The sequence below is a fragment of the Anabrus simplex genome, chromosome 9 (genome assembly GCF_040414725.1).
Source record: "Anabrus simplex isolate iqAnaSimp1 chromosome 9, ASM4041472v1, whole genome shotgun sequence".
NCBI lineage: Eukaryota > Metazoa > Arthropoda > Insecta > Orthoptera > Tettigoniidae > Anabrus > Anabrus simplex.
The window spans coordinates 54,810,463-54,824,156 of NC_090273.1; positions in this window are offsets into that span (position 1 = coordinate 54,810,463).

A 13,694-nucleotide genomic window follows, 5' to 3' on the forward strand; every position below is an offset into this window, starting at 1 on the left:
GTTTATTATTATTATTTACTATAGGATGTATTTTGAGAGGCCATCCCAAAATCCTTGCCTTTTTTAATATCCAATTTATTCACGAATACTTCACATTTTAGAGCTGAAGTGATGAGCTGGCCCAGCGGACTCGCTCGATAGTTAACTTCCCTTTTGTTGTTAGGGAGGGTAGGACTGCAGGTCTTTAAGGACGAGATGGTAACAAGGGATCGAGAACGTATTACACTCTATGGGTGGCATGCACCAACCAAGAGTAAGTTCTACTTCCGTAGAAAAGTACTCTTGAAGTGACTTCCATACGAGAATAAATTACTTCCAAAGTATTTTAGACCTTACACAATATTACTTACATTGTCTTGTCACGAGGGAAACGAAAGAAAGACCGCGCATTCTTCTCTACTTCATAGTTACTGCAGCCAAACACAGCGCATACCTTTCCCCTCGTGTTGAGAGGAGATATCAAGGAATGTCACACGCTACTATTTAATTATGTCAACTCACTGAGAACGCATAAATAACACCAAAAACTTCACACACAAATACACCTGCTCTTATGACAAAATCAGTACTCCTGGACTAAATTACTACAAGAGCACCATCTTGTAGTAGTAAATAACGCACGAATATAGGTTAGAATTTACTCTCACGTCGTGCATGGAGTAAGCTAGGTTTCGACCTGTTGACTAATGATAATATCATGCCGTATCCCTTTCAGACCTGAAAGAAAACTGGAGGTGTGAATGTTTGTTTGTAAGTCAAGAACTGACTAAAATGCTCCTCAATACACATATTAATAGTTTATTTTACAAAATAAAAACTAACATCCGAAAAACAGGACACACACAATTGTGCGTATCAAAATTCAAAACCTCGTTGTATCACGTACGATGGTGTAGCTTCAAAATTTACGTTCACTAACCAATGTACACACTTCATTGAATATATTCCGGTATTCAGTAAAGCTTCTAGATTAATATAAACGCAGTAAATAAATACTTACTTTCGGCACTACTGCTTCCTGCCATCTCGCCGATCAACTGTGCTTTTTAAACTCTTCTTCCTTCGCCCTGGCGGTCAAGCGCATACTAAAATCAATTGAAATACACGCCACGTGTCCTGTACAATCACTGCAGTCCGGTGTAGCGCCGAAAAAACATCAAATACGGTCAGGGATAACTAAAATACGAACCCGCACAATTGTGCGTACTCGGTCTGAAAGGGACGAGAGGAAGACTTGTCAAGCGTGTTTATGGATTACTTAGATTATATTGTCGATCTCGGGGAGAAAACGACGGGAAACGTAGTAGTGCGTACAGTGCGTGAAAGGCGAGAGCCGCATACTGCAATGTGCTTATTGTGCACAAGGAAAGAGTTTCAGGAACGTTTTTGGTTTTAGGAAGGAATCCTTTATTTTCCTTCTTAATCTACTTGGAGATCACTTACAGCTGAATTCCTGTCTTAATTTTGTTGTATCTCCCTCATTACAGTTGTTGTGTGTCCTACGAGTGTTTCCTACCGGAGCATTTCAGCATAGTTGCAGGCGATCTAATTAACGTTTACCGCACGGCTGCCGTACGGTATCTTTCATTACATGGTTAAAGCACTAGTGAGTTTAAGAGGGAGGTATGCCTGCAAATTATGAAATTCTTCACGTTGGCAGGTTCCCACACATCGTGGTTGCAATTGACTACACGCATACTCCAATTTTTTGCCCTCCCGGTGACAACGGTGAACTTTTCAGAAATCGGAAGAATCGGAAGGGATATTTTTCTTTCTTTTTTCCTTTTTTTCTTACAATTTGCTTAACGTCCCACCGATACAGTTAGGTCGTATGGCGACGGCAGGGTAGGAAAGGCCTAGTAGTGGGAAGGAAGCGGCCGTGGCCTTAAATAAGGTACAGATCCAGCATTTGCCTTGTGTGAAAATGGGAAACAATTTCGCCGTGGATGTAGGTGATGTGTATGAAGAAACCACCATCAGTTTTTTTATTTTTCCCGCGCGTCCATGACTTTCTGCTTTTGTTTTAGCCTTCGCTTTTAAGTCCTTCCGCAGAATTTTAACTTGCTCTCCACTGCGTTTTACGTCACTCGAAGCATTGCATTCTTCTGTCACGGCTTTTCATGAATTGATTTTCTTATCCAGCATCTTTATGTCGTGTTTCTTACACTCTATATCCTTTGCATAGATCTTCTATCTCTACTAACAAGCATTTATCTTTTTCGCTTACGCCCCCCCCCCCCCGCCCGTTACCAATCACACATAACTCTGCGAGTAACGAACACTACTTCTATAGTAGTGACTAAAAGAGTACGTTGTGCTTCAACTCTCCGACATTACTTCCGGAGTAAATAACTCCCGTAGTAATTTACTTCTGTTGTGTAGGGGTAGCGTGCCTGCCTCTTAGCCGGAGGCCCCGGGTTTGATTCCCGGCCAGGCCAGGGATTTTTACCTGGAGCTGAGGGCTGGTTCGAGATCCACTCAGCCGAGGAGCTATCCGACGGTGAGACAGAGGCCCCGGTCTACAAAGCCAAGAATAACGGCCGAGAGGATCCGTCGTGCTGACCACACGACACCTCGAAATCTGCAGGCCTTCGGGCTGAGCAGCGGTCGCTTGGTAGGCCAAGGCCCTTCAAGGGCTGTAGTGCCATGGGGTTGGGTTTGGTTTAGTATGGACTTCTTTAGTAAACGCTACTTCCGGAGTAATTTACTCCAAGATGGTGCACGTCACCCTATAGGTAGTATTTACGTACAGTTAAGAAATTACCGTACGTTAGTTGATGAACAATTAGTTATTTTTAATCCTTTGTAGCAACTACACTGTATAATAATAATAATAATAATAATAATAATAATAATAATAATAATAATAATAATAATAATAATAATAATAATAATAATAATTGTACCGGGAGGTAAACCTCCACGCCGCACATTTAAATCTGGCGCCTAAAAGAACTCCCCTTCTGGAGAAATCTTGAACTGGAAACTACACCTACTTAAACCGTTACTCAGAAAATGTCACTACAGAAATCTAATGAAATTTTGTTATTTTGAAGTTTCATGTACTGTATGAAATTCTACGTGTTTTGTTTACCATTTATCAAGAAGTTTGGACTTTCTTCAACAGATATCACTACAAAAACTATGGTCATGCACCCTGGTGCGAAGTGAATGGACTTTGATTTGAAGAAGTTTTGTATTCATAAGTTTCTTTTTACTAATTGACGTTCACTTATTTTTGGGTTGGAAATATTTATCTTTTCTTTCCGCCAGTTTTGAATCCAGCCAATCCCTAATTTTTGTAATTAATTTCCAACCAATCCCGTATTTCTTCTTCGACTTTGAGTGTAACTTTTGAATCGACCAATGAAATTGAGAGGGTGGGGCTGGTTTATTCGTAAAAGGTCTCGAACTTTCCCCGAGGGATTATAAACTGCGGATTTTCACGTCTCTTGGCCAATTGATCGTCATCTAACCTAGTGTGTGTGTCAAGCAGGAGGCGGGAGGCGCCTCTTTCATCGGGCAGCAGTTCCTCGACAAGGTAATGGCCAAGTAACATCTTTATTTTTTGCTAGCTCCGCAGTTTAACCCGAGGGAAAGGTTCGAAACTTTAACTATGTAACCAACTTCTCTAAAATGTAAATCTCCTCTCGGTTCATGTAAAAATTTCGTAAATCTTTCTCTGTAAATCGGGGATAGAGAGTGATGTACCCTCTCGAGCTCCACTTCACATTGATTTGAGGTGACTACGTTTTGAAACTGGTTTTCTTCCTTTCCGTAATGTCTTAAATTTTTCTTCTTATACGAGTCACCTCCATAATTTGGGAATAGACCCTGTTTCATCGGCTTAGTGCCCCTTAGGTTTTAAGAATGCATACTTCGGAGTGCAAATACTCGCCTCCATTCAATTTGTGTTTCGGGCCATTTAGTTAACCTGTTTCTTTCCGCAACGGCCCAATAGGTTGGGTACAAGATACCCCTGTTTCAAATTTGTAAATAGTGCCTTGTAAGGCCTGTGATTTGTAGATTTTCATGTAATGTTGCTTTGAATAGGCTTGGTAAACAGAGCACGTCAGCTCTTTTTAAGTGTTGTAAAACTGCCCCTGGGAGACTTGATATTATAAGTTGGGAGCAAGTGCTCCATGTATTGAGGGATTTCTGCCCTTTTGTAAATCTATGCTCCTCTGAAAAGTTTGAGCTGGAAGCTCAAAAATAGTAAAACTAGGGGCTTGTAGCCCAAGTGTGTTAAAGTTTTGGAATCTTGGATCTTTCTAAGTCTTGTGTTCAAATGTCATTGTTATCTCATTAAGTGAAAAGTTGTTAAAGTTTTGTTGTTGATTTTTGAAATCCTAAAGAAATATAACCTTCCATTTCAGTTTTAAATTATTTCTTAACATTGTAGTTAGACCCATTCACCCCGGCACATTATTTCACCTCTGCTGGTCCACGGGTAACCCCGTAACAACAACAACAACAACAACAACAACAACAATAATAATAATAATAATAATAATAATAATAATAATAATAATACTCTGATGTGTTTGACGTCAGGAAGGACAACGGGTTTTAAACACTCGCTACGAAATTTCATCTCTCTTCATATCCGACGTCGCAGAGAAACGGGGCACGGGTTGGTCATACAACAACAACAATAATAATAATAATAATAATAATAATAATAATAATAATTGTACCGGGCGGTACACCTCTACTCTGTTTATTTAAAAGTTGCGCCAGTTGAAACTCCTCTTCTGGAGGAAGTCTGAACTTTATCTACACTATTAATCTACTAATTTCTCAGAAGATGTCACTACCTGGAAATTTTTGAGTTTGTGAACTGTGTCATTTTTGATGTGTTTTTGTTTCGCTTGAAGTAAGAAGTGTGAACTTTCTCTTCTAGAGGACACTACTGAAGATCAACAATAGTGCGACCTAGTGCGGAGTCAAAGAACTATTTTGTTGGAGAAATTTTTATTTCAAGAGTTTGTTCTTTGTTAAATTTCTTTCTGTCATTGTTTAAGTTGGCTGTATACCCCTCTTTTTTCCCTTATTTTGGATCTAGCCAATCCCGAATTTCTTTAATTAATTTTCCACCAATAATGTGTTTCTTCTTCCTCTATGTAGGGGTTTCTTTTCCCTAGCCAATAAAAATTTTGTGGGAGGGTGTTTTCTTTCCCCTAACGCCTAGAATCTTCCGCGAGAGGATATAAACTGCTGATTTTAGGGTCTCGGGGCCACTTCTGTTCCATCTTTCAGTGTATTAAGTACATAGCAGGAGGCGGGAAGCGCCTCTTTCTTCGGCGGCGTCTACAACAAGGTAATGGCCAAGTAATAACTTCTTTCTTTGCTTGCTCAGCAGTTTAACCTTCGGGGCGGGTTCTAGGCCTTCCACCATGTAACCTTCCTTTAAAATGTAAAGACTACTGGTACCTATCCTATCTTCTAAACTACATATTGGGATAGAGAGTGCTAACCCTCTCGAGTTCCCACTCATATTGTTTTGAGGTGAACTTATTTTCTCAAACCCATTCTTCCGTGATGTAATGTAAATGGTTATTTTCTTAAGTCACCTCTGTAGTATGGGATTAGCCCTTGTATTAACGGCCTAGTGCCAAGTAGGTCTTAAACAAAGTGTATCAGGAGTGCGGTTAGCCTCCTCTCAAATTGTTATTTTAGAGGTCATGTAATCAACCTTCTTTTCATGTAATAGACCTCAGTAGGTTGGGTATTTTACCCCTGTGAATACGTCCTTAGAGGACAGCTTGAAGGTAGAGTTTGGTGTGGCCTTTGAGAGGCTTAAATTTTGAGAGCGGATCGCTCTTTTGAAAATGGAGTGTCATATGCCTCGTGGAGGCTTTTCTGTGTAATTCGGAGCCAGGGGCTCCTAGGAATGAATGGGGTTTTCTGCCCCTCTGTTAAAACTTGTGTTTGTGGTAAAACTGAGCTGATCGCTGAAGTCAGGGCGGGAAGCCCAAAACCTGTAAATATTGTAACTCCCCTTGTTTTGCTACATTGTACCTGCCATGTCTGTTATTGCTTTGTTTTTGAAAAGAAAATATAACTTTGTTAAATTTTAAATTAATTTTACATGCACTATAATTTCGTAGCTTGAAACCCATTCACACCCGCACCTTCTTTTACGCATAACTACCGCTAAAACACGGTAACAAGTGGTAGCAGAGCGTGGTTGAATGGGTCTCAATTTAGCCCCTTTTGACGGCTAAACATTGCTTTGATTCGAACTCTAACAATTTTCTCAGTTGCTGGAATTTTTTGAGTTTTTCAAAATTGTTCTGTCATCATGCCCGGCCCTCGCGATGTTCTCCTCCTTAACTATTTGCGCAAAGAGGAGTTGATATACGAGTTAACTATCAGAAATGTGCAATCTGGAGGCACGGTTGCAATCGACACCAACAAGCTTAGAGAGTCCCTTGATTTGCCCATTTCCATCCCCAATTTGGGAGAGAAAGAAATTGACGACTCTCTTTCCACGATCACGGAGAATATTACTGGGCTAGCATCTGTAGTCAGCTTTTTTGATGAAAACGATCCGTCTCCTAATCAAATTAAGCGTGTGCAAGGCAGGCTGTATCACTTTGCAAATAGAGTTAATGATCTGTTGTCTCTAAAGGTGAATGACGTTCAGAGGAAGGACGCTAATATGCTCCTTGAAACTATTTCTGAATTGTCTAATAAGGTCACTCAATTGCTAACCGGCGAAGTTCCTCCCAAAACTGATCAACCCGCCACAGTGAATGTAGGTAGTGATGAAGAGCCTCCTCAGGGAGAAGTCAATAGGATAACCGTTGCTGCTCAAACTATCTCTGCCCCATCGAACAACGAATCTGAACGCCGTGCGTCATTGGGTAACATCCGCTCTGCATTAACTTCTTTGCCATTGAAACCTTTAACGACTATGTCACCTGGGTTCAGTAGCTTGCCTCATCCATTGGCAATGTTGCTTAGAGGTATCTCTAAGTTTTCCGTCAACACCACCAGTGATGTAATTTCATTTTTAAGATTTCTAGTGGAATTTCAGGATCATGCTCTTGTTTTTTCTCTTTCGCCATGTCAAATTTTGCAAATTATCTATCCGTATGCTATTGGTATTCTCTCTGATAAAATCGTAAGAGCCATTGCCGAGCAATCATCTATTGAGGATTTCCATGCCCATTTGCTAGCTAACTTCATCCCGGCTAGGGCCAGGTCCTCCCTGATTCAGAAGTACTATTACCGTGTACAGCGCTTGGATGAAAACTTGGCTGATTTCATACAAGATATCAAATTCTACACTAGGGTGTTTGCTCTGCACTTTCCTGAAGATCAGATTGTGCAGGCTATTGTAGAAGGTATTTCGCCATCCTACAGGTCATATTTGTGTTTCGCGGCGTGTCCGCAAACCTTCTCTGAACTTGAAGCATTGGCCGTCTCAGCGGAAGGAGTTAGATACGCCGATTCTTTGCGTGTCGCGAAAGAACCCCCCGCCTTCCTTTAGTAACACTCGGCCTCCACCTCGCCGACCAGTTAATCCCCGTAAATGTTATGCTTGCGGGTCGCCTGACCATCTGCGCAACAAGTGTCCACTGATCAAGCCAAGTGGGACTAGGAATGGAGCTGGTTCATCACAAGGCTGCTTTAAATGTGGGGCTTTCTCACATATCGCCAAGAATTGCCCAAACTCAAATAGCACCCCCTCCTGCTCAACTTCTGGTGCAAATTCCACCTATGCCAATAATAAAAAGTGACTAGCGGCTTCGGCTGAGTCGACTAATTCTGCTTTCCAAGGCTCAGCCCCGGGCAAAAAGGTCGAGAATTCAGGGAATGAGCAATCTTCAAATTCTTTTTTTGAATGCCCCAGAGAGTGTCTTAGGATTGCGGCGGATACCCCCGCACCTGTTCCTTTTCTTAAGATTGAGTTAAATAACGAGCCTATAACAGCTCTCTTAGATTCAGGCAGTGTTTGTTCCATTATTTCGGCTGATTGGTATTCTAAATTGAAATCTGTTTGTAAACTCCCTGACTATGACTCATCTCCTGTTAAATATGTTTCGGCTAATTCATCTCCATTAGAAATTCTAGGTTCCTTACATGTCAAAATTCGTGTTTTTAAATTTACATGGAAAATCAAATTGTTTGTGGCCAAGCATTTGTCTTGCCCCATCATACTGGGAGCGGACTTCATGTCTCACACTGGTCTTGTGCTCGATCTTCTGAGTAAGTCGTGCACATTCAAATTTGCCTCTAATTGTAAAATCCCTCTATTAAAGTGTAATTCTGCATCATGTTCATCTATTTCGCCTACCCAGGATGAGATGTTGTTAGACTTTAGACATCTACCTGAGGAGCAGGCTGATAGTATTCGCAAATTGTGTCAGTCGTTTCCCGAGGTGATTTCTGATACTCTTGGTGTTACTGACCTTATTGAATACAAAATTGAGGTCACGTTTTCGATTCCTGTTCGCTTTCCACCTTATAGGCTGTCTCCTCCTAAAATGAAAGCTCTGAAAGAAATCATCGATCAGATGTTGAAGGATGGTATTATTAGGCCCTCTAAGTCAGCGTATTCTTCGCCTATTTTTCTAGTCCCGAAACCCCAAGGAGGCTTCAGGCCTGTCATTGATTACAGGGCTCTCAATCGGAAGGTGGTGTTGCAATCTGTGCCCCTTCCCGACCTTCATTCTTGTTTTTCATGGTTTCGTAAGGCCAAGTTCTTCACCATCTTGGATTTAAATCAGGCCTATAATCAAATTCCCCTTGCCGAAGAGTCTAAACATCTTACAGCGTTTGCCACGGACTGGAATTTATATGAATACAACCGCGTGCCTTTCGGGCTCCCTACGGGAGCAGCTGTACTCACTAGGCTGCTAGATAGGGTCTTCTCCGACATCAAATTCGAGTACTTATATCACTACTTAGATGATGTCGTCGTATTTTCAGAGACTTTTGAAGAACATCTAGATCATCTGCGAGAAGTTCTCGATCGCCTTCGTAAGGCTGGGTTAACTGTTAAGTTGTCCAAGGTTGCCTTTGCTAAGCCCTCTATGTCATTCCTAGGGCATATTGTGTCACCCGATGGAGTAGCAGTCGATCATTCTAGAACACAGGCCATCCGTGATTTTAAACCTCCCAAGGACATTAAAGGTATCGCCAGGTTCATCGGTATGGTGAATTTCTTCAGGAAGTTCATTCCTAATTTTGCTAATAGAGCGGCGCCCCTAAACCTTCTACGTAGGAAAGGCATCAAATTTGAGTGGGGACCTTCTCAACAAGCCGCTTTTGAAGACCTTAAATTAGCTCTCTGTAATGCCCCTGTACTTGCTATGCCTGATTTCTCGAAGAAATTCATCGTCCAAACCGACGCGTCGTCGTCGGCGGTAGCTGCAGTCCTTCTTCAAGAGACTGAACGAGGGAGGCGACCCATCGCCTATGCGTCTAGGACATTGTCAGCTCAAGAAGCAAAGTACTCCATATATGAGCTTGAAGGTTTGGCAGTCTTATTCGCCTTAGAAAAGTTCCGTCTCTATCTGGAACACGTCAAATTCGATCTGGAGACAGATAATCAAGCCTTAAGCTGGGTCTTAGGTAGGCCGCGTCGTACAGGTCGTATAGCCCGTTGGGCCATCCGTATTTCTGCCTTCCAATTCGATGTACGGCATATCAGAGGTACTGAAAATGTTGTGGCTGATGGACTCAGCCGTATGTTTTCTAACGACGTCGAGACCCAGGAACCGGCCGACAGGTCATCACCTCCCGAGTCCATACTATCTGAGGTTAATGCCATCTTAACAGATGCTCCCATGCTCTTTAGGGATATTGAGAAATACCAACGTGAAGATCCGACGCTGGGTCCGATAATGGAAACCCTTTCTTCTGGGGAACATGTCGTCCCTTATGTTCTGAGGAATGGTGTTTTATGTTGCCCATCGAGGCATGATAAGATGATGAAGGTTGTCGTTCCAGCGGTTCTTGTGCCTATGATCTTCAAATACTATCATGAGACCCCATTGGGGGGGCACCTGGGTATCTTTAAAACTCGTGAAAAGATTCGTGAAATGTTCATCTGGAAAGGTATGGACGGTGAAATCCGTGAACTTGTAAAAGCTTGTAAATCTTGTTTGCTTAGTAAACCCACCATGTCCACCAAGGTAGGCCTTTTGTCTTCGCATCAAGCGTCGCGCCCCATGGAACGCCTGTATATCGATTATGTAGGACCCTTCCCCCAGTCAAAGGGTAATGCTAATAAGTTCATCTTTGTATGTGTAGATGGTTTTACAAGATTTTCTTGGTTATTTCTGACTAAACTGGCTACCGCTCAGTCTACCATTACCTGCTTAAATTCTATTTTTGCTTCTTTTGGTCCGTGTCAATATATTGTATCTGATAATGCTAAGGCGTTCACATCAAATTTATTTCGTAAATTCTGTTTTGACTTGTCCATCTCTCATGTAACTACTTCTGCTTATTACCCTCAACCATCTCTGGCTGAACGGGTTAACCGTAATCTCAGGTCCGCACTCATTGCCTATCATCATGAAGATCCTTCCAGGTGGGACACGTCCCTGCATTGGATAGCTTTTGCTTTGAATTCGGCGGTTCATGAATCTCACAAGTTTACTCCAGCTTCTTTGATGTTTAAGTTTGTTCCCAACTCGCCGCTCTCTAACCTCTGGTCTCTGAATGACATTCTACCCGAGACAATAGATCCGGACAGCATTAAAGATCTTTGGAAGAAGGCTAAAGCCAATCTTAAAGTGTCTCATGAAAAGGTTAGGGAAAGGTATGATCGTGGACGGAGACCCACCCCTTTGAAGGTAGGCGACCAAGTAATGGTCAAGAATTTTGTTCCCGCGGGCAAGCTTGCCCCCAGATTTCATGGGCCTTGTATCATTCTCGATTTTCTTACGCCAGTTACGTTGTTAGTTAGCAATCCAGCCACCGAGAGGATATTTAGGGTTCACCTGTCACAGGTGAAACCGGTGTAATTTACGTGTTAACTTGCTTCATATTATTTTGAAAGGAATATGAAGGTTATATTTTTTTTTTTGAGTTTCCAAATTCTAGGCATTCTGCCCCTTCTATAGGATTTTGTTACTTATGTAAGCATGTTTGTGAAACCTGCCCCGACCCATTAAACTGCCATCCTGTCTTTGCCACGGCCATTACCACGCTCCCGTCTCCTGCTCCACTCTACACAGTGGCTTAATGAATACCATGAATATCTGCACGCCGCTGGCCCCTCAATCTCTCTACAAGCCTGTGCCCTCAAAGAAACAGGATGGTCCAACACAATTCTGCCGCCTAGCTTTAATGTTTCAGTGCCCCCGCAGCCACGCAGCGCCGTGCAGCAACTGGGGAGGGGGATGGGCCCCCTCCTCTCCAGCGAAGACGACATGTGCCCGGCGAGCCGGAGCTCTCCTCCCGGCCAAGGCTGATGTGCGGCGCACGACCTGCTACTTGCCCGCAGCCTGTATATGTTCACCGCGGGCGCGGCGTACTTCAACACCTCTGCTCCCCTCATAGTGCGGGCGAGCGGTATCTCAGGGTACTTGAGGGGTCCGAGCGGCCTCCTTTGGACGCAAGCTGCAACGGCCGGTCTGGCCACCTCACTTCATCAACATCAACTACATGAACAGTTACTATAAGTAATGATTACACTTGGGAATCCAACAACAATATTTGGTGGACATTGCCAAATTTTTCATCACTTTCAAGTATTAAAAGTTTATCTTCAAAAATTCAACTTCTACAAACTGAAAGACTTTGCTTCACCTGCAACAACAAATTGTGAAACTGAATCACACAACATTCTGAAAATCTTGTAATCTATTTTCATATTCACCTTATAACTTGGAACTTGTTTCAAACTGATTTCATGTGTCACCCCTGGAGGAACTTTTGGGGGGGGGGGGAGGTCTGTACCGGGCGGTACACCTCTACTCTGTTTATTTAAAAGTTGCGCCAGTTGAAACTCCTCTTCTGGAGGAAGTCTGAACTTTATCTACACTATTAATCTACTAATTTCTCAGAAGATGTCACTACCTGGAAATTTTTGAGTTTGTGAACTGTGTCATTTTTGATGTGTTTTTGTTTCGCTTGAAGTAAGAAGTGTGAACTTTCTCTTCTAGAGGACACTACTGAAGATCAACAATAGTGCGACCTAGTGCGGAGTCAAAGAACTATTTTGTTGGAGAAATTTTTATTTCAAGAGTTTGTTCTTTGTTAAATTTCTTTCTGTCATTGTTTAAGTTGGCTGTATACCCCTCTTTTTTCCCTTATTTTGGATCTAGCCAATCCCGAATTTCTTTAATTAATTTTCCACCAATAATGTGTTTCTTCTTCCTCTATGTAGGGGTTTCTTTTCCCTAGCCAATAAAAATTTTGTGGGAGGGTGTTTTCTTTCCCCTAACGCCTAGAATCTTCCGCGAGAGGATATAAACTGCTGATTTTAGGGTCTCGGGGCCACTTCTGTTCCATCTTTCAGTGTATTAAGTACATAGCAGGAGGCGGGAAGCGCCTCTTTCTTCGGCGGCGTCTACAACAAGGTAATGGCCAAGTAATAACTTCTTTCTTTGCTTGCTCAGCAGTTTAACCTTCGGGGCGGGTTCTAGGCCTTCCACCATGTAACCTTCCTTTAAAATGTAAAGACTACTGGTACCTATCCTATCTTCTAAACTACATATTGGGATAGAGAGTGCTAACCCTCTCGAGTTCCCACTCATATTGTTTTGAGGTGAACTTATTTTCTCAAACCCATTCTTCCGTGATGTAATGTAAATGGTTATTTTCTTAAGTCACCTCTGTAGTATGGGATTAGCCCTTGTATTAACGGCCTAGTGCCAAGTAGGTCTTAAACAAAGTGTATCAGGAGTGCGGTTAGCCTCCTCTCAAATTGTTATTTTAGAGGTCATGTAATCAACCTTCTTTTCATGTAATAGACCTCAGTAGGTTGGGTATTTTACCCCTGTGAATACGTCCTTAGAGGACAGCTTGAAGGTAGAGTTTGGTGTGGCCTTTGAGAGGCTTAAATTTTGAGAGCGGATCGCTCTTTTGAAAATGGAGTGTCATATGCCTCGTGGAGGCTTTTCTGTGTAATTCGGAGCCAGGGGCTCCTAGGAATGAATGGGGTTTTCTGCCCCTCTGTTAAAACTTGTGTTTGTGGTAAAACTGAGCTGATCGCTGAAGTCAGGGCGGGAAGCCCAAAACCTGTAAATATTGTAACTCCCCTTGTTTTGCTACATTGTACCTGCCATGTCTGTTATTGCTTTGTTTTTGAAAAGAAAATATAACTTTGTTAAATTTTAAATTAATTTTACATGCACTATAATTTCGTAGCTTGAAACCCATTCACACCCGCACCTTCTTTTACGCATAACTACCGCTAAAACACGGTAACAATAATAATAATAATAATAATAATAATAATAAATAATAAATAATAATAATTCCAAATGTTCATTCAATGGTGATTTATGTGTCCTAGCAAAACAACGATAACACTCATAGAACTCTGTGTACAGGGCAAGATAATAATAACTTTCCCCCATGTTACATTAGAATTCTCATTCATTCACGAAGTTTGTTTGAAATGGACACTCGGTTTCGTAATGCCCAGTTCATGTCGTTTAGGTTTCGATTTACAGATGGCAGGGCATGAATTACGATTTTTATGGATTTCCTCAAACGACAGTTGG